This window comes from Papio anubis, chromosome 5 (assembly GCF_008728515.1).
Source record: "Papio anubis isolate 15944 chromosome 5, Panubis1.0, whole genome shotgun sequence".
Classification (NCBI taxonomy): domain Eukaryota; kingdom Metazoa; phylum Chordata; class Mammalia; order Primates; family Cercopithecidae; genus Papio; species Papio anubis.
Genome location: NC_044980.1, coordinates 130,542,696 through 130,562,270, shown reverse-complemented (window position 1 = coordinate 130,562,270; position 19,575 = coordinate 130,542,696). Strand labels below are relative to the sequence as shown.

Sequence of the window (19,575 nt, the reverse complement as noted above, 5' to 3'; positions counted from 1 at the left end):
ATATTCCTTAACATCTGTTCACTGATATTTCAAATTCCATTAATAGAGACAAAGCCTTTCCATCTAAATTAGAGAGACTTAAAATGCAAATGCAAGTGATAGAATAAAAATAATAATAGCCAGTATATAGCATTTATAATGAGTAAGACACGCCTTCAAGCATTTTTTTTATTATTAGTTTTTTTTTTTTCAGAGGCAGGGTCTTACTCTGTCACCCAGGCTGGAGTGCAGTGATATGATCAGAACTCACTGCAGCCTCAAACTCCTGGGCCCAAGAGATCCTTCCTCTGCAGCCTTTCAAGTAGCTAGGGCTACAGGCATGCACCACTATACCCAGCTAATTTTACAATTTTTTGTAGAGACAGAGTTTCGCTATGTTGCTCAAGCTGGTCTCGAACTCCTGACGTCAAGCGATCCTCCCACATTGTCTTCTCAAAGCACTGGAATTATAGGCATAAACCATATGCCCAGCCTATCTATTCTAAGCATTTTAAATGTGGTATATATGACTGACATTTGGTTCTGCTGGAGAACAGGGTTTGATTAGGGCATGGAAAAGGAAATAATAGATTTGAGGTCTCTCTGTACTAAAAGTTTGAGCTATACCTCATCAGCCAAGTAGGGAAGACATCCAGGACAACCTGCTAAATACCCGATTTTGCCTACAGCACGTTCTAAGGGTACTACACTTGAGGAAGAATTTAGTTCTGCTTACTCTTTGTCTTTCAAACTTTGCCTCTTCTCTAGGTCTTTGTGAGATACAACCCAGGTTACAGTGTGATAAATGTGATAGCCTCCATGGTACATCAAAGCTAAAGTTCTTGCTATAATAGGGGGATCAAGGGATGATTTAGGAAAGGTAAGTAGGTCCTCTTTTACGATACCATTCTCAGTAGTCAGGGGTCTATATTTAATAATCTACTGTAAATCTGTTCCTGCCTTTTAATGTTTGATTTGCTTTTTTGAATGGTCGTTTGTTTCCTCACAAATATGGCTATTTGAATGGTTTAATTGCCTATTTGAGAAAAATCATAGACTCTTAAGACTGGAAGAATTATTACAATGCCAAATGGGTGAACTTTTACTACAGTCTGCTCATAAAGACAGCCTTTTCCATTTCTTTTTCTAAATTATCAGTAAGGGCCTTCAGTAAATTATTCAAATGCCTTACAAAACACAGTAACTTCCTACTATCTCACTGAAACCTTTCCTGTTACATGTTAAGGGAATTCCTTGTCTATCAGTTTCAGAACCAGGGTAGCTATTTAACTGTCACTCATCCTTCCCTCTTCATTTATAGCTCTTGTCTTTCAAAAATATAAGGTATATATGCTATTGTAAAAAAAAAAAATGGTGCTGTGAGCTTCTTCTAAAGTCAGAGGTCAGATGTATGTGACGAAACTCATTTCTGTTATATCAACTGTAAAGGAATATGTCACATTGAGGATGGAAGAACTAAAGAGTAAAGAAAGTTTTATTTTAGTTCACACAAATTCACTGTGGTTATTAAAGTTTTGTGTAGACATATAACGAAAGGGAATCCCATTGTAGCATTTATAATTTGAAATATCCAGTCTAGCATTTGACTCAATCTTATATTATTCCCAAGCAAGAAATTAATGAAATCCATGGAGTTTGGAGTAAAAGAATACAAATGATAACATTAATTTGGCTAATACTCTACAACTTTCTAGACATATTTACCTCTTGTTATCTGTTTTTGGAGACCTAAGTGTGAGCGCCCACTCCACCACATACATGCTGTGTAGCCTTAAACAAGTTGCTTAAACTTTGAGCTTTCATAACTGATTGAAAAATGAGGCTAGGTATGGTGGTGCATTTCTGTCGTCCCAGCTACATGGGAGGCTGAGGTGGGAAAATCGCTTGAGCCCAAGAGATCGAGGCGCAGGGAACCATGATCACACCACTGCACTCCAGCCTGGGTGACATAGCAAGACCCGGGACCCAGACTCCCCCCGCCCCCCAAAAAAAAAGTAGTACCAGGTTTACCAACCTAAATCAGATGATTGATGAGAGACTCAAATGAAATGGGAAGTCGTATAATGGACATTCTGTGGGTTTATCTCCTTAACTAAATTGTTTCTGAGGGAGGGACTGTTTACTACTTATTTATCTTGCCTAACACTGTGGCTCATAGTAGACACTCAATAAAAACTTGTTAACTTTTATGGAATATTTACCCAATAGTTTTCTCCACAGATGATTTTACTAATGAAGATGGTCATTTGTAATGAAAGATATTAACTTATAAATTCAAGGTCTTCTAAAGTTTTATTTATTTGCTTATTTTTATTTTCGAGATGGGTTCCCACTTGGTCTCTGAGGTTGAAGTGCAGTGGCATGATCATATCTATTGCAGCCTCGAACTCCTAGGCTCAAGTGATCCTCCTGCCACAGCCTCCCAAAGTGTTGGGATTACATGTGTGAGCCACTGTGCCTTTTAAAGCTTTAAAGGCTCACTTTCTTTTTTTTTTTTTTAAAGACAGGGTCTTGCTCTGCCCTCCAGGCTGGAATGCAGTGGCGGGATCACATCTCACTGCAGGCCTGACCTCCCCAGCTTAAGCCATCCTCCCACTTCAGCATCCCAAGTAGCTGAGACTACAGACATGAGCCACCACACCCAGCTAATTTTTACATATTTTTGTAGAGATGGGATCTCACTATGTTGCCCAGGCTGGTCTAGAAGTTCTGGGCTCAAGCAGTCCGCCTGCCTCAGGCTGCCAAAGTGCTGGGATTACGGGTGTAAGCCACTGTGCCTGACCTAGGCTTACTATTTGTGTGTGTGTGTGTGTGTGTGTGTGTGTTTGTATGTTTGAGACAGTGTCTCGCTCTGTTGCCCAGGCTGGAGTGCAGTGGTGCGATCTCGGCTCACTGCAACCTCCGCCTCCCGGGTTGAAGTGATTCTCCTGCCTAAGCCTCCTGAATAGCTGGGATTACAGGTGTGTGCCACCACGCTCGGCTCGGCTAATTTTTGTATTTTTAGTACAGACGGGGTTTCACCATGTTGGTTAGGCTGTTCTCAGACTTCTGACCTTGTGATCCACCTGCCTCAGCCTCCCAAAGGCTTGCTACTAAACACAGGTATGTAGAAAAAATTTAGATAATCAGTATTGGCCGTCTTCCCAAGGCAAGCCTAGCATGCTTTGTCATCCAGGCTGGAGTGTAGTGGTGTGATCTCGGCTCCCTGCAACCTCTGCCTCTTGGGTTCAAGCGATTCTTGTGCCTCAGCCTCCCAAGTAGCTGGGATTACAGGCATGTGCCACCACGCCCAGCTAATTTTTGTATTTTTAGTAGAGATGGGGTTTCACCCTGTTGGTCAGGCTGGTCTTGAACTCCTGACCTCAGGTGATCTGCCCGCCTCGGCCTCCCAAAGTGCTGGGATTACAGGGGTGAGCCACCATGCCAAGCCCCTAGGTTATTTTTTAAACAATATTTTGATTTGAGGTTTGTGTTGAGGGGTGGAGAAGTAGCAAATGGTTATGGATTGTGTTGTTTTAAACATAACCTGGTGGGAAAATTCACTTAACTCAATTATCTTTACCTTTCTACATTTGTTTTCCAAACACAAGGACAGTTCTGTTTTTATTCTAAGGTCTGTTTTTCTTCATGGATAAAGAAGAAACCTATATCACAAAATGTTTTACATTTTTATATTGAGATAGGACACTGAATTCTATTTTGGGAAGAGATTCCACTTCTTCAAAATCTTGTGTTATTTCAGCATTGATTTTTCTTTTCCTTTTTGTTTTTTTTTTTGGAGACAGACTCTTGCTCTGTCGCTCAGGCTGGAGTGCAGTGTCACGATCTCAGCTCACTGCAACCTCCACCTTCTGGTTCAAGCAATTCTGGTGCCTCAGTCTCCTAAGTAGCTGGGACTACAGGTGCACATCACTATGCCCAACTAATTTTTTTATTTTTTATTTTTAGTAGAGACGAGGTTTCACCATGTTGACCAGGCTGGTCTTGAACTCCTGACCTCAAGTAATCCACCTGCCTCAGTCTCCAAAGTTCTAAGATTACAGGCATGAGTCACCGCACCCAGCCTGATTTTTTTTTTTCAATAAGTCTGTGTAACAAACCCTTAAATGTGAATCTAAGCACCAGGCTTAATATTTCAGCCATGGTGAAATGCACACTGAAAGGCAAGGGAGGACCAACACAGTTAAAGTGACTCATGTTAGAATGCAGACTCCCTGAGGACAGGAGCTTTGTCATGATCTGTCTACAGAACCAGGAATATTTGTTGAATGAATGTATGTTGGGCCTGTCTCCCCTTACTACTGTGCTTGTAGCTCAAAAGTATTTCCACTGATGGTACAGAAATCCTTCTTTGGAAACTGGATCTCATGTTCATTATGAGTGATTGGTTCAGGAATAATTGGCGTAACGTTTATGGCGGTATCGTCTGGATTCGTGTCCTTTGTGTAGCTTTCGGTGCTCCAGGGAGAGGAGGCCAGTTTTGGAGAAAATTTGCTGATGGATAACTTGGGAGGACTCTCTGATTTCTCTACTACTTTTCTTTCTGGAAAATATAATTAACCACGAGTTCAGATGGAAACAAAGATTCTTCCTTTTGACTCAGGGCTGAATTGTAGCAAGGAGATTTTTGAAGAGTTATTACCTGGGGAAACGAAGAGTTTTGCTGTAGAAGCTGCAGTGCCAGCCTCATTTTCTGCAATACACTTGAACTCCTCAGAGTCTTCAGGAAATGCTTCTGTGATAAGGTGCAGACTTCCTGTGGAAAGAGCAGAAATTCAACTTGATTAGCATATTTGGATGCCCCAAGTTAACAGACGTATAGTGTGGGAGGATGTTGGGGAGAGTAGGTACTAGGAATAAATAGATTATTCCTGAGATTTAAAAAAAATCCATCTGATTCAGTATTTTCTCTTCTCAGTGGGCTCATAAAGATAAATATTAAAAATACAACCCCATTGGCTGGGCGCGGTGACTCACGCCTGTAATTCCAGAACTTTGGGAGGCCAAGGCAGTGGATCACCTGAGGTCAGGAGTTTTAGACCAGCCTGGCCAGCATGGCGAAACCCTGCCTCTACTAAAAAATTACAAAAATTAGCCAGGTATGGTGGCGGGCACCTGTAATCCCAGCTAATCAGGAGGCTGAGGCAGGAGAATCATTTGAACCCGGGAGGCGGAGATCGTAGTGAGCTGAGATCCTGCCACTGTACTCCAGACTGGGTGACAGAGCCAGACTCCATCTCAAAAAAAAACAAGAGAAAACAAAACAAAAAGCCCCATTAATTGTACATTTCAAAATAGCTAGAAGAGAGTAATTTGAATGTTTCTAGTGTAAAGAAAAGTAATTTGGGCGATGCATATCTCATTTACCCTGATTTGATTATATGAATGTATTAAATTATCACATATACCTTGAAAATATGTACATCTAATATATATCAATAAAATAAAAAAAAATCTAAAACAATCCCATCATGGTTCTTATCAACTGCCTCTTAGACATGTCTGTTTTCTCTACTAGACTATGAAATCCTTGAAAGCAGGGATTACATTTTATTCCTTGATTTCTAGAATTCGGTAGCTTTAGTCCTATAGAGACATACTCTGAACTGAACTGGAAATTATCACTACCATCAGACTTAGACCTAATGTTAATGCAGAGATGGCCACAGTGTGATGGTCATCACACCTTCTTCTTGGACAGTGAGCAGTTTGGATGTTTGATGTCAGGACACCTCCTTACTGCTTCTGTGTAAAGTTCATGAGTCACAAATCCTAACCCAAGTGGGATTACAGGGAGAATGCATATTCTTTGAGAGCAGGGACCTTGTCAGTCTGGTTCATTGCTGTCTCTTTAATACCAAGAACAGAAACTAACCATAGTCTATACTCAGTGAACCTATGTTGAATTAATAAATATATGAATAAAAACACCGATAAATCCCAGTTACTTTGTTTCTTCTGCTGTGTCAGTTCAAGAGTTGGTGTAGGGGAGCCTCAAAAGAGCTCATGAAGGCAAGAGTGACTTAGGGGACAAAGTCTTCTGATGCTAATGTTGATTTAGTCAATTATCAAGATTTTAAGAAATTATACTTACCAGGAAGGGATGATAAACTTCTGAAAGATAAAAGAAGAAAAAAGAGAGAGAATTTAAGTGATGATAATTAATTTAGTTGGGAGAAGGGGCCATATGTATATGAGAAATACCTGGAAACAAATACAAAATTGACTAATCTGGAGTCCCAGACAGTAAGTAAATTCTTCAGAAACTCAGAAAAGGTACATAAAGGAATGAATAAGTGGCAGGGTACAAGAACTTGATTTTAGTTCTGCTTCTACCACTAAATTGTTCTGTGACCTTGTGAAAATTACTTTACTTACCCAGACTTTCTTTATCCCTAAGATTAGACCGGATGAATATATCTTCTCTGAATATGAACACTGTTGAACACACTAATACTGAGATGGCCTTTTTCACCCAAAAGAATTATTTTTTCCTAATTTCTTTGATTAAAATAAAATGGAAAATTACATTATAAAAATACTATAGTATTACTGTAGAAAAATATATGAAAGGTTAATAATGGTTTTTCTCTATTTTTAATTTTTTTCTTCGTGTTATGTATTTTCTAGGTTTTTTATAAATTTGTATTACTTTATTTTCAACAATACAACAAATGTTGTTTAACAGAAATATATCCTTTTTGTAATAAGATTTTTTTCCTATATGTGATGTGTAAATATTTAGTTATTTTGAATTAATATTTAAACGAGTATATTTTCTTCATTTGGCATAAGAACTATCTTGGATTTGAACACTGGCTTCAGCATTTACTAGCCTTGTGTCCTTGAGCGAGATTTTTTTTGTATTTCTAATTTTAGTTATTTAAAAATTAGGATAATAACATATATTTCAAAATGGTTATGTGAGGATTAAATGAGAAATTGTTTATAAAGTATAAACTCATTGTTTAGCATAAGATAGATCATTATACTTACTACCCTTCTCCAAATTAATTATCTTGTAGGAAAATTACCCAATAAAGTAAAAAGTTATACATCAGTTTTTTTATGTTTTACCCTTTAAGAAATATGTTTATTCTCATATTTCTTTTTGTTTATATGTCAAGAGCTCATGAAAATAAGATTAATTTATGATAAACCAGTATTTTCACAGCTATGAAAATTACTCTTTCATCAAAACAGTTTTCTCTGTTGGTTATTGAGAAATCATTTGGATTTGAAATAATGATTGTTTGACAGCACAAATCTTTAAACCTTTAAAAAATCAGCAATTAAACTTTAAAACATGAAGTAGACTTCAAAGTTAACTGGAATTAAAAACAATTGAAAGGCTTATCATGATACTTTTCCTCAGAGTCCGTAAGTCATCTGAGTTGGTTATCTGCACGTTCTGTCTGTACCAGTGAACTTGAACTGTGGCTGTGTCCTGGATTCTGCATTCAAACATGACTGGCTGATCTCTGGTTGTAGAGATGTCTTGAAGATGCTGAAGAACAAACACACAGTTCAGAGGATGGAAGAAACTGTTATACCATCTACAATGATTTGATATGCCATTTGCAGTAAGAGTGCATTTTTTAAATCATAATTATTGACAGCTGACTGTATCTTAAGGCACTGTTGGGCATTCTTTTGGGCTTTGTAATGTGCTTTACAGTCAGGTGTAAATTATTTTTGTCTTCATAGAATTATATTTAATGAGAAAGTTATTATTTCATTTCACCAAGAGCCATTTTTTTTTCTAATTAGAAAACAGATTAGTTGAATACTCTTTCTTTTGTTATATTTGACTATTTTGTTGAGTACATATCTAATCACAGATTTAGTCTTTATTATTGGTCACAGTAGCATGGGCAGTACAGTAATCACCCCTTATCTTCAGGGGACACATTCCAAGACCTCCAGTGGAAGCCCGAGACCATGGATAGTACTGAAACCTATGTACACTGTGTTTTTTCCCATACATACATACCTGTGATAAAATTTATAAATTAGTCACAGTAAGAGATTAACAACAATAACTGATAAAATAGAACAATTATACCAATATACTGTAATAAGAGTTACGTGAATGTGATCTCTTTCTCTTTCTCTGAAAATATCTTATTATACTCTATTCATCTATTTTCAGACCGCAGTTTACCGTGGGTTGTTGAAACCACAGAAAGTGAAACTGGATAAGGAGGTGAGTACTATATTGTAATTTGTTAAGAGCCCTGAATCAGGGAACTTGGGCCAAAATGTTAACTCTGCCACTGGCTGATTGAAGCACGTTATAGGAACTTGGAAAGGACTATTAACCTCTCTGGAACTTAGGTTCTTCGTCTGTGAAATCGGGCTAGCAAAATGTGTGGGGTTTTGAGGCTCATTTCACAAAGGTCTGAAAACTTCCTGTAAAGAATAAGAGTTACACAAATATATAAAAAGGGTTTATAGCTAGTTTAGTATCACAATGTATAAATGAATGGATGGCATTTACGTTAAATTTACCCCTTAAATCCTCATCTTTCTCTTCCCTCTACCTGTACCCCCAGAGTACCCTGGAATCTGTAATGATATTTCAGATTATAACTTGGCTGTGAGACCAGAGAGTGGGAATCTGAGGTCTTTCTATCAGGTGATAGACCAGCCTAACCCTTCAGGCTTGATGCCCAGAGGTCTCAGGGCATCTTATAGGGAAGGAATGCAGCAGGAGAGACTTGTAGAAATAACAGACATGTACCTGACAGCATCTGTTGAAAGTGAGCTTCCAGAATCAATAGCAATGTCACTTACTCTTAATGACATTGTTTCATTTGTCTCCCATCCTGTATCTGGTACAGATTAAATCCCTGCCCTGCATTTCATACTTTGAGCCAGCACTGAGCATTTATTCCAATTCTGCCAGGTTTGGTAATTGGGAGACAGAGAGCTCAGAGAAGGCTCAGTCCTAGTTTTGGTTTGACCTGGGTGATTCAATTGTGCTATTTCCAGTGGGTGAGAGGGAAGATAGTGATTCCTGGCTGTGACCTAATCAGGACTCAGTTACTACTTTGCTTGTTGACTTCAGAACGGCATTTTATGGCTAGTTAAGAGAATTTGACTCTATTTTGAGGTCAGGCAAAGCAGTATCCCTAGAGGGGACAGTCTAAGCATTGCCCTCCAGAGCTGGAGGACTGCCACAGAGCAGAAGTCTAAAGAGCACAGGGTAAACCATGAATTGCTCTGTGACACTGAGGAAATCATTTCACCCCTTTTCAGCCTCATTTTTCTCATGTATAACATGATAATAATCTCTGAAATCCTTTCTGGTTTCCCCTTTTTTTCTTCTCACTGCTTCACTAATGTCTACAACTTATTTATAAAATCTAAACTCCATCATGCAGTATGGAGGAGTTACCTTGGTAAACACAGAGGGTATTACACAAGTGGATCCTGACAGGCTGCTGCAGGGACTCTGCATCTGGTTTAAGGAATAAAAGAGAATATGATGCTGTCACTCATACTGTCAAAGCCCTGAAACTCAGGTCCATGGTGGCCAAAAACTAACGGGCTCAGTTCTAGCTGCTACTGACCACACCTTAAGTTTCCTTTATGAAAAGCATGATGCTTCTAATTTCAGTGTCAGTTTGGGTGTTTGCTCCAGTGCTACACTTTCTTCTTTATCCTCCAGCATTCCATTAGCTGAGATGGAGAAATACAACACTGGGCAATTGTATTTGGGAAATGCATATTGGCAAGTATTTAGATACTATATATCAAACGTTTTAAAAAACTTTTAAATTTTACTGTTTTTTTTTTTCTTCCTCCATATAGTTGTTCTTCTTGGATCTTTTGGGTTTTCAAAAAAGCATCTCCCTCCCCCGCCTTTTTTTTTTAAGTTAACAGAGAATTCATTCCTCGGATAGTTGGAATACTCTTATGGGAACAAGTTCCTAGAAACCAACTGTCCCTTATCGTCTGGCACACAAAGAAAGGGCCAAGTCATAGAGCTACCATGGAGTTATTTCTGAAACCTGTGGCTTTCTTTCTTGTTCTTTTGAGGTCATGTGGCTAGAGGCTTTCTTCATGTATACTTCTTAAGAAAACTGCATTGACTCTTTTTTCTTGGGCCTACGTCTGCATTACTAGGACCCTCTCAGAAGGCTTAAAACTGAACTTACCCTCCAGGTATTAATATACAGTGGTTGAACTAAGGTAGAATAACTGGATCTGTTGTTGGAGGTTTCATTTGCTGGGGAGCTGATGGTCAGAGAAACTCTAGTGGTTTTCTTCTTTATCCGGTGAGGGAAACAAAACCAAACACCATCAAGTGAAAGAAAGATTAGAGGCAACTTGGATAGAAATGCCTCAGTGTATACACATTTGAATGTAGCACATATTTTTACCTATAATCCTTATATTTCTCTATATTTGCATAATAATTTTAATACTTTTTTTTACCAATTATTAGTGGATTATGATTCTGAATAGTTTCACTTTAAATTTGTTTTGTTTCAGTCTGGTAATCGGGGGTGTTATGAAATACTTACGTTGTCTAGAAGAAATAACCTGTAAAGCAAATAATCACTTCAAAGTTTCTCTGCAAAGTCTTAGGTTGTTTTTTTTTTTTTTTTTGGTATTTTTTAAAGTGGAACTTTCACTATATTCACATGCAACAAATGCACATCCACATGAGATTCTGCACTTACTCTGAAATTTCTGTAGCACATTTCAACCACAATCCCAGAGATAAAACTTTTCCTTACTTCCCTGAGCACCTGCAAGAAAGAGAAAAGATAGATTTGGTCTAAATCTCATTGGATTTTAATACAATTTAGTTCCAGTGTGTTGTATTTACACTCGGACTAGCAGCAGGTGTTGGTTACAGACAGGTTAATCCAGAACATCTGGATTCTTTTTTTTTTTTTTTGGATGGAGTCTCGCTTTGTTGCCCAGGCTGGAGTGCAGTGGTGTGATCCTGGCACACTGTAACCTCCACCTTCCGGGTTCAAGCTATCCTCCCACGTGAGCCTCCTGAGTAGCTGAGACTACAGGCTGCACCACCATGTCTGGCTAATTTTTGTATTTTTAGTAGAGACGGGGTTTCACCATGTTGGTCAGGCTGGTCTTGAATTCCTGACCTCACGTGATCTGCTGCCTCAGCCTCCCAAAGGGCTGGGATTATAGGTGTGAGCCACCATGCCCAGCCTAGAACAACAGAATTCTTAACTCAGGATGGAACTACTTTAGCATTCTCCATTTTAGAAATCCAGGTGTTTGCCTTTATAGAGTTATAGCACTGGTGCCTAGAGGAGGTATTGAGTCATTTCTCAAAACATTATTTCAGAGGGCATAAATTAGTATCTGTGAATGTGTGTTTTGGTCTGAAGTCTTCAGAATATTTGTTACGGTAAGAAATATATTGAAACACATTGCTATGCTTACTAAGGAAGGATGTTATCTTAGTCTGTTCAGGCTTGCTATGATACCCTTTAAAATACCTTGCTGGGTAATTTGTAAACAATAGAAATTTATTGCTCACAGTTCTGGAGGCTGAGAAGTCCAAGATCAAGGCACCAGCAGATTTAGTGTTTGGTGAGAGCTGTCTCCTTCATAAATGGTGCCTTGTTGCTGTGTCCTCACATGGTAGAAGGGGTAAGCGAATTCCCTCAAGTCTCTTTTATAAGGATACTAATCCCATTCATGAGATTGGAGCCCTCATGACTTAATCACTTCCCAAAGGCCCCATTTCTTAATGCTATCACATTTGAATATTAGGTTTCAACATGTGAATTTTGGGGGGACATCAGCATTTGGACCATAGCAGATGTTGTCAGTATTCCTATTATCTCCATGATGATTTACTAGAAAAATGTATTTCAATTGTTAGTACCAGGAATAATTGAGCTTCTCCCATGATACTAGTTTAATTTTTCCTCATAGACACTATTAGTCTTAATATTGGTTGTGTTGCTATTTGTGTTAGCTACTTGAAAGTTTAGAGCTCACTTCAGAGCCAATAATTTTTTAATTTAAAATTTTATTTTCCTTAAATTTACATTTAAAGATTCATTTTCAGTTTAGGAAAACTTCTAAGTGTGTTTAGAACAGTCTAGGTATATGAATTTAGTTTTTATAAATTGCATACAATTTAAATACATGAAGTATTTCTAATGAAAATTTGGCAACTAAATTCCAATGTTTTAATGCAAAATACAGTTTTAAAGACTAAGTACCAAAAAGGTAAAATTCTTCTTATTATTTTTGAGACGGAGTCTCTCTGTGTTGCCCAATCTGAAGTGCAGTGATGCAATCTCTGCCCACTGCAACCTCTGCCTCTTGGGTTCAAGCAATTCTCCTGCCTTAGCATCCTGAGTAGCTGGGATTACAGGTGTGCCACCACACCCAGCTAATTTTTTTTTTTTTTTTTTGTATTTTTTGTAGAGAAGGGGTTTCGCCATGTTGGCCAGGCTGGTCTTGAACTCCTGACCTCAAATGATCTTGCTGTCTCAGCCTCCCAGAGTACTGGGATTACAGGCATGAGCCCCTATGCCCGGCTGCAAAATGAATTTTTATATTGATTGCATGTTGAAATGATAATCTTTTATATATGTTGTTTTAAAACATATTATTAAAATTAATTTTACCTGTTCCTTTTTGTAATTTTAGTGTTACCATTAGAAAATTTAAGATTATGTATTTGTTGTTCTTTTCTTTTTTTTTTTTTGAGACGGAGTCTCACTGTGTCTCCCAGACCGGAGTGCAGTGGCGCGATCTCGGCTCACTGCAAGAAGCTCCACCTCCCGGGTTCACGCCATTCTCCTACCTCAGCCTCCCGAGTAGCTGGGACTACAGGCGCCCGCCACCATGCCCGGCTAATTTTTTGTATTTTCAGTAGAGACAGCGTTTCACCGTGTTAGCCAGGGTGGTCTCGATTTCCTGACATCGTAATCTACCCGCCTTGGCCTCCCAAAGTGCTGGGATTACAGGCGTGAGCCACCGCGCCCGGCTGTTGTTCTCTTTTCTGATAGGCAGTATATTTTTATTAGATGGCACCATTCTGAACCATGAGCTTTCCTAAAGGGTTAATAAAACTTTCTCAATATCTTCTAAAGTGACTGGTTCATTCAGTTTTTCTGTGTCTCCAGAATAAACTTCGATTGTTTATATTTTCCTCAAAAAATTTTTTTCAAATATATTTTCTTTTTTTTATTTCCAAGTTTTATTTTAAGTTCTGGGGTGCATGTGCAAGATGTGTAGGTTTGTTACATAGGTAAACGTGTGCCATAGTGGTTTGCTGCACAGATCGTTCCATCACCTAGGTATTAAGCCCAGCATCGATGAACTATTCTTCCTGATGCTCTGCCTCCTCCCACTCCTCATTCTTCGACAGGCCCTAGTATGTGTTGTTCCCCTCAATGTGTCCATGTGTTCTCATCATTGAGCTTCCACTTATAAGTGAGATTGTGTGGTATTTGGTTTTCTGTTCCTGCATTAGTTTGCTGAGGATAATGGCTTCCAGCTCCATCCATGTCCCTGCAAAAGACATGATCTTGTTCCTTTTTATGGCTGCATAGTATTCCATGGTGTATATGTACCACATTTTCTTTATCCAGTCTATTATTGGTGGGCATTTAGGTTGATTCCATGTCTTTGCTATTGTGAATAGTGCTGCAATGAATATACATGTGCATGTATCTTTATAATAGAATGATTTATATTCCTTTGGGTATATACCCAGTAATGGGATTGCTGAGTCAAATGGTATTTCTGCCTCTAGGTCTTTGAAGAATTGCTACACTGTCTTCCACAGTGGTTGAACAATTTACACTTCCACCAACAGTGTAAAAGCATTCTTTTTTCTCCACAACCTCGCCAGCAGGTTCTCTATTCCGTTCCATTGGTGTATGTGTCTGTTCTTGTACCAGTACCATGCTGTTTTGGTTACCATAGCCTTGTAGTGTAATTTGAAGTTGGGTAGTGTGATACCTTCAGCTTTATTCTTCTTGCTTATGATTGTCTTTGGTATTTGGGCTCTTTTTGGGTTTCATAGGAATTTTTAAATATTTTTTTTTCTAATTCTGTGAAGAATGTCAATGGTAGTTTAATGGGAATAGCATTGAATCTATAAATTGCTTTGGGCAGTATGGCCATTTTTACATATTGATTCTTCCTATCCATGAGAATGGAATATTTTTCCATTTGTTTGTGTCATCTCTGATTTCTTTGAGCAGTTGTTTGGAGTTGTCCTTGAAGAGGCCCTTCACTTCTCATTAGTTGTCTTCCTAGGTATTTTATTCTTTTTGTGGCAGTCATGAATAGGATTTCATTCATGATTTGGCTCTCATAGAGCCAATAATTCAACAGAGATTAGAGTTAGGATCTCCTAAACTTGTGACCTGATACTTTTTTTACACTTTATCTATGATGATTTATTTCCTCAAACCAACATTTAGGTCACATGGCCCCACAAAGAACTTTTATATTATTTCCATGTACGAGAAGTTGATTGGAAGATGTAGGTTAGCCTAAATAACAAAATATGGTAATTTCCAGAAAGTCATTGGTTTATGGAAATAGAATATCTAAAATTGTAACTATTCGAGAAAATTTAGGCCATAAGTTTGTATTACACAACAATGCTTTAATGAAAACAAATTAGTTCCCACTTAAAAGTCTTTTATATATAGTGTTTGTTACTATTATTAGAACTAGATTTATCTAATCTCCTCCTAATCTCAATATATAATCTCTTAATACTTGGTGGCTCTTTTCAGTCTTTAAAAACCCTTTATCATCTTGAAGTTGTATTACTATATCAGGCTTAATTTGCTTTAGACTAAAATTTAGGTGATATAAAAAGATTTATTAATGCTACTTCATGTTTTATTTGTTAAGGTAGATAGTGGCTACAGAATGTACCTTTTATTATTATTTAAACTGTACATATATATTCTATTAACTCTTTCCTATGTATATAGTATTTTATAATAAATTCATAAGATTAAAATAAATCTGTGAACCGAAGCTGCCTTTTGTTTTTGTAAGAGTCAGTTTTTTCATTTTCTTCTTCTTTTTCTTCTTTTTTTTTTTGAGATGGTGTCTCACTCTGTCGCCCAGGCTGGAGTACAGTGGTGTGATCTTGGCTCACTGCAACCTCTGCCTCCTTGGTTCAAACTATTCTCCTGCCTCAGCCTCCTGAGTAACTGGGATTACAGGCACACGCCACCATGCCTGGTTAATTTTTTTGTATTTTTAGTAGAGACAGGGTTTCAACAAGTTGACCAGGCTGGTCTTGAACTCCTGACCTCAGGTGATCCACCTGCTTCAGCCTCCCAAAGTGCTGGGATTACAGATGTGAGCCACCATGCCTGGCCAGTTTTTTCATTTTCAAAGAACAGATAGTATTCTCAGTAGTTCAGAAGAAGATAAATTCAGTTCTATGGATATGCATTAGATAAAGTATTATAAACATGCATAGATTACCTTTATGTCTAAAATTAGGCACAAACAGAAAGAGCCTATATCTACATATTCTCTAAACAGGGTAGAATCAAACTTTGATGTGCTAGCTGCATTTGCTTGACTTGGATCATTTTTCTAAAAATGAAAACTTCACAGTCAAACTCTTGGATTGGTGAATGCTTCCTGAGGCCTCTTTTGCTAAGACTCCAGAAACAACACAAAGGATTTTGGAGTTAACTGACACAATTAAATTATATGAAAAGCTCAATAGTGCAAAAGATTAATAATAATATAGGTTCATCTTAATAATATCATAAGATGTAAGAAACATTAATGTCATAAGACATTAAATCATGCCAGTGACATCACAAGACAGTGCATGATCACCTGGAAGGCTTTGAGAAGTAAGTGCTAGAAATAAGTAAGGAGACAGAAGCTTGATTGGTCTAAGGTCAGTGTGGACCTTCAACTGAATTTCGAAGCATGTTTAGAATTGGAAAAGATGAGGTATGTATGTGAGATGAGGGTTGAGGGTGAATGGTAGTGGGGGATGGATAGGGAAGGGCACGGAGTAACATTCACGGAACATTAAACTGTGTGCCAGATACTGTGGCTTGTACCTTTATTTCGAGGGTGAGGCAAGCAGCCCATGACCATTAGATGGTGTGGAATACTCTGGGATCAGATTGTTTGCATTTACTATTAGGTATGTTAGGTTTCCCTCTAAGTCTCATGATCCCCATCGGTTAAAAAGACACAATAGTAGTGTTTATTTCTAGGGTTAGATAGCTTACAAAAGCACGTAATTTATAAATGATAAATATCAAGCGCTCAATGAATGTTAGCTGCTATTATTATTGTGATGATGGTTGTTATATGGAGATCCAGGGGATAGTCTACCCTTCCTCAGAGGTTACTAATCTAGGCCTCTTTGATATTTCTTTTCTTGTGAACTTAGAACTTCTGTAATACACTTTTGTTTTAAATAATCTATTATCATGTACTTTCTTTGGAAATTCCTCAAGATCAGGGATCTTTTAATATGTAATATGTCTCCCATCCCCAAAGTGTCTGGCCTACTGTTGAACACATAGGTGTGGAGTTGGTTGATTTCGCAGATTATTGCACAGGGAGATGTTACATTTTCCTAGGAGGTGTATGTTGCCTTGTGCTATTTTCCTCAACCCCACCTGACAAATAAAAGCAATTGATATAGAAGGATTCCTCCTCTTTTGACCTTGGCAGTAAATCCTAGTATTACACCAGCCATCTTAGGTGAGGTTAACCAATCCTGTGATTGCAGACCAGGAGATGACATGAGAAATCTTCTTGCCTAACGTCTTTGGAGAACAAAAGTAAGGTTCAGAGAGAGTATGTTTCTTGTCCAAGGTCATGCAATCTGTTGGTAGAAGAGTCAGGATTAGAATCTAAATCTCTTGTCTTCTAGTGCAATCCTTGCAGGTTTATAGCAAATGGACTCTATTACTCGATAAATTCAAAACTGTGGATATTATTCTGAGTAGTTGAGACTGTAATTTTAAAAATCTTTTATTAGATTAGAATGTGTTTATGGTTCTGAATTTAGTAAGGGAATAGTTCATTATCAGAACATCCATTACCAGACAGTCTATTAAAGTCCCAGAAGGACTTTACTTTTAAAAGGACTTAAAAGTACTTTTATTTTGTATGTAAGCTCCATGAGGATGGAGACTTAGTCTGTTTTGTTCACTCCTGAATCCCTAGTGCCTGGAATAGTGCCAGGCACACAGGAGATGCTCAATAAGTAATTGTCGAATGAATAAGTTGGCTTTGTTGGCAGTATTGATTGAGACTTCATTTGGGAATGTTTGTGACTTCCAGAGAGTCTAAACCTTAAGCATCAAACTCTGGAAAGAAACCGTGGAAACACCAGGGAAACTTTGGCTACGGCAAAAAGATAAAAATGAAATGCTTCCCCCTGTGGGAAGAGAAGGATTACATGAGAGAGTATATATGAAACTTCTGGAACTTTTTGGAAGAAACATACCTTATAAGTAAATGTAAGGTCAGTTGGTGCAAGAGGATAAAACATCCTCTAAGCTTCTGGCACATCTCAAAGGAATAGCTGGAAAAGATTAGCAGAATAGTTTTGGTGGTGTGTGGAATTCAGGCTTTTGCCACCTTGAAATTGTTCTATATCCTTAAGCTAATGAAAACAAAAAAGAGAAAATTCTATCTTTATAAAGAGAAGGGTCTTTGTACCTGGCTTCTTAACGTTCATGATGCTCCTCCTTCTAAGCATGAACAGTCAAGCTTCATGGGCAAGTCACCCAGCAGCCCCTGCTACCATTTAATCCATGCGGTGGGGAGGCCAAGCAGGAGTTTCCTGTTTCCTGTCCCTGATCTTCCAACCAATGAAAAAAGACAGTGATTACTAATGGAACAAAGAAGTGCCCTGAATCTTACTTTGGGTATATTGCTGAGTTATATAATCTGTGTCTGAAATGGATAAAAATATAGAAAGATCAAGTAATATGGTGAAAGAGAGCACTAATTCAAGATTAAGGAAATCTAGATTCTGTTTTAGGGCTGTCGTTCATTAGTTATGATTTGGGCAAGACCTTTGGGGTCTCAGTTATATTAGAAGTGAGATGGTCCCTGAGGTTTCTTCTAGGTCTAATATTTGCTATTTTAAAACATTTTTAAAAAATCTCAAGGTCTGATCATGCTTTAAAATCTCCAATTTTCAGAATTACCAGAGTAGATGAATTTCCATCAGAGGATAAGAGAAAGAAAGATGAACATTGGTGCTTAAAGCAAAAGCAGTCAGCACTTAAGGCACTGGCTTTGACTGCCACTTCAGAATGCAGAGGTTTGAAAGATAACAAGCTGAGTCTTAGAAATTACTGAAACAATTTTAAATATTATTTATTTATTAAAAATCTTTCAGAACTAATTTGAGTAAATGATAAAGCAAAGCCAAACACAAAAAGGAGTAATTTCTAAAAGAAAGCTCACCCTTAAATATTGGCTTCTCTTGCTAAAGCCACTGTAGTCTCTTACATTAGATTCTCGTGTATTTTCCTCTAGGGGAGAGAAAAAGAGATTTTTCAAAAGGAAAAAAACCCTTTTGTTTGACTGTTCTGAAAATATCACACTCCAGAATATAAAAATGAAAGTGTGGGTTCATAGTACATGCAGGCCCTACGTGTGGCCTATCCTGAAGTGTTCTTTCATGATTTTATGTGGCACTGGGGATGTCCTTGAGGGAAAAAATAGCCAGGGGTTTTACTTTGGTGATGAGTTATGCTAGCAGGCTTCATGTCTCACGTAAATGGTAACCTTTGCTGAGTGTAACCCTAGCTCTTTGTAAAGAGAACAGAATTAGACTCCACCAAATGAAGAGTCCAAGACCTTGGCAATCTTACCCTGGAAAGATGACAAGATACATAGAGATCAGACAAATGAACAATGATGATGCCTTTATAACATTGCCTGAATAGCTAGGATGTCTGCAGAGTTATACTGGCTTCATGGATATTATATAGGTTCAGTGGTCTGAAAAATAGGACATTAGATCTATTTCAAAGTGAACAACTGTAGAATTTGACAGTAGCTTCATTAGGAAAAAAAGAGGAAAGAGAAGTAAGGTAAGGCAGGTTTAGCAATGTACAGTATTTTAAATGTATCAAAATGTCACATTAGTGAGAATATTTTAAATTCATACAATAACCTAAACTCTGCATTCTTTTAAAATGTTTCTTAAGTTATTTTGATTTGATGGAGAGTTTATTATGCTGTTCCATATACTTTCTTTTGCTTGCCTGTTTTATTATTTAGTGTTTTTGTTTCGCTTTGTTTTTAGAGACAGGATCTTACTCTGTCACCCAGTCTGGAGTGCAGTGGCATGACCATATGTCACTGCAACCTTGAACTGCTGGGCTTAAGTGATACTCCCACCTCAGCCTCCCCAGTAGCTAGGACTACTGGCATGTGCCACTATGCCTCGCTAATTTTTTTTTTTTTTTTGTAGAAATGGAGTCTTGCTGGGTAGCAGAGGCTGGAGATTTAGTGTTTGCATGTTTATCTATCTTCTATTTGATAACAGATGCCATACTAGGTAACCTTTATTCACATAAAGATAATTAA

At 37.8% G+C, this 19,575-nt stretch overlaps 1 protein-coding gene and 2 long non-coding RNA genes across 15 annotated transcripts in view; 1 reads left to right on the top strand and 2 right to left on the bottom strand.

Moving 5' to 3' along the window:
• KLHL3 (kelch like family member 3) overlaps nucleotides 1–19,575 on the top strand; it is a 272,614-nt gene that overhangs the window by 22,948 nt on the left and 230,091 nt on the right. For 7 of the 13 annotated variants that reach the window (XR_004183997.1, XR_004183999.1, XR_004183998.1 and 4 more), the window contains 2 exons: nucleotides 7,376–7,583; nucleotides 8,153–8,206. The gene's annotated coding sequence lies outside the window, so the exon portion shown is untranslated. Of the gene's footprint in view, nucleotides 1–747; nucleotides 860–3,060; nucleotides 3,103–7,375; nucleotides 7,584–8,152; nucleotides 8,207–19,575 lie in introns of those variants that run through there. The other 6 variants (XM_031666790.1, XM_017959919.3, XM_017959924.3 and 3 more) reach the window with 4 other exon arrangements.
• Nucleotides 4,643–6,549, bottom strand: LOC103885438. Its single transcript, XR_002522949.2, has 2 exons — nucleotides 6,095–6,549; nucleotides 4,643–4,756 (listed from the first exon to the last, which is right to left on the bottom strand). It is a non-coding gene; the product is annotated as an uncharacterized LOC103885438 (long non-coding RNA).
• Nucleotides 10,109–19,043, bottom strand: LOC108586210. Its single transcript, XR_004184001.1, has 5 exons — nucleotides 18,445–19,043; nucleotides 17,689–17,830; nucleotides 17,474–17,551; nucleotides 10,692–10,760; nucleotides 10,109–10,274 (listed from the first exon to the last, which is right to left on the bottom strand). It is a non-coding gene; the product is annotated as an uncharacterized LOC108586210 (long non-coding RNA).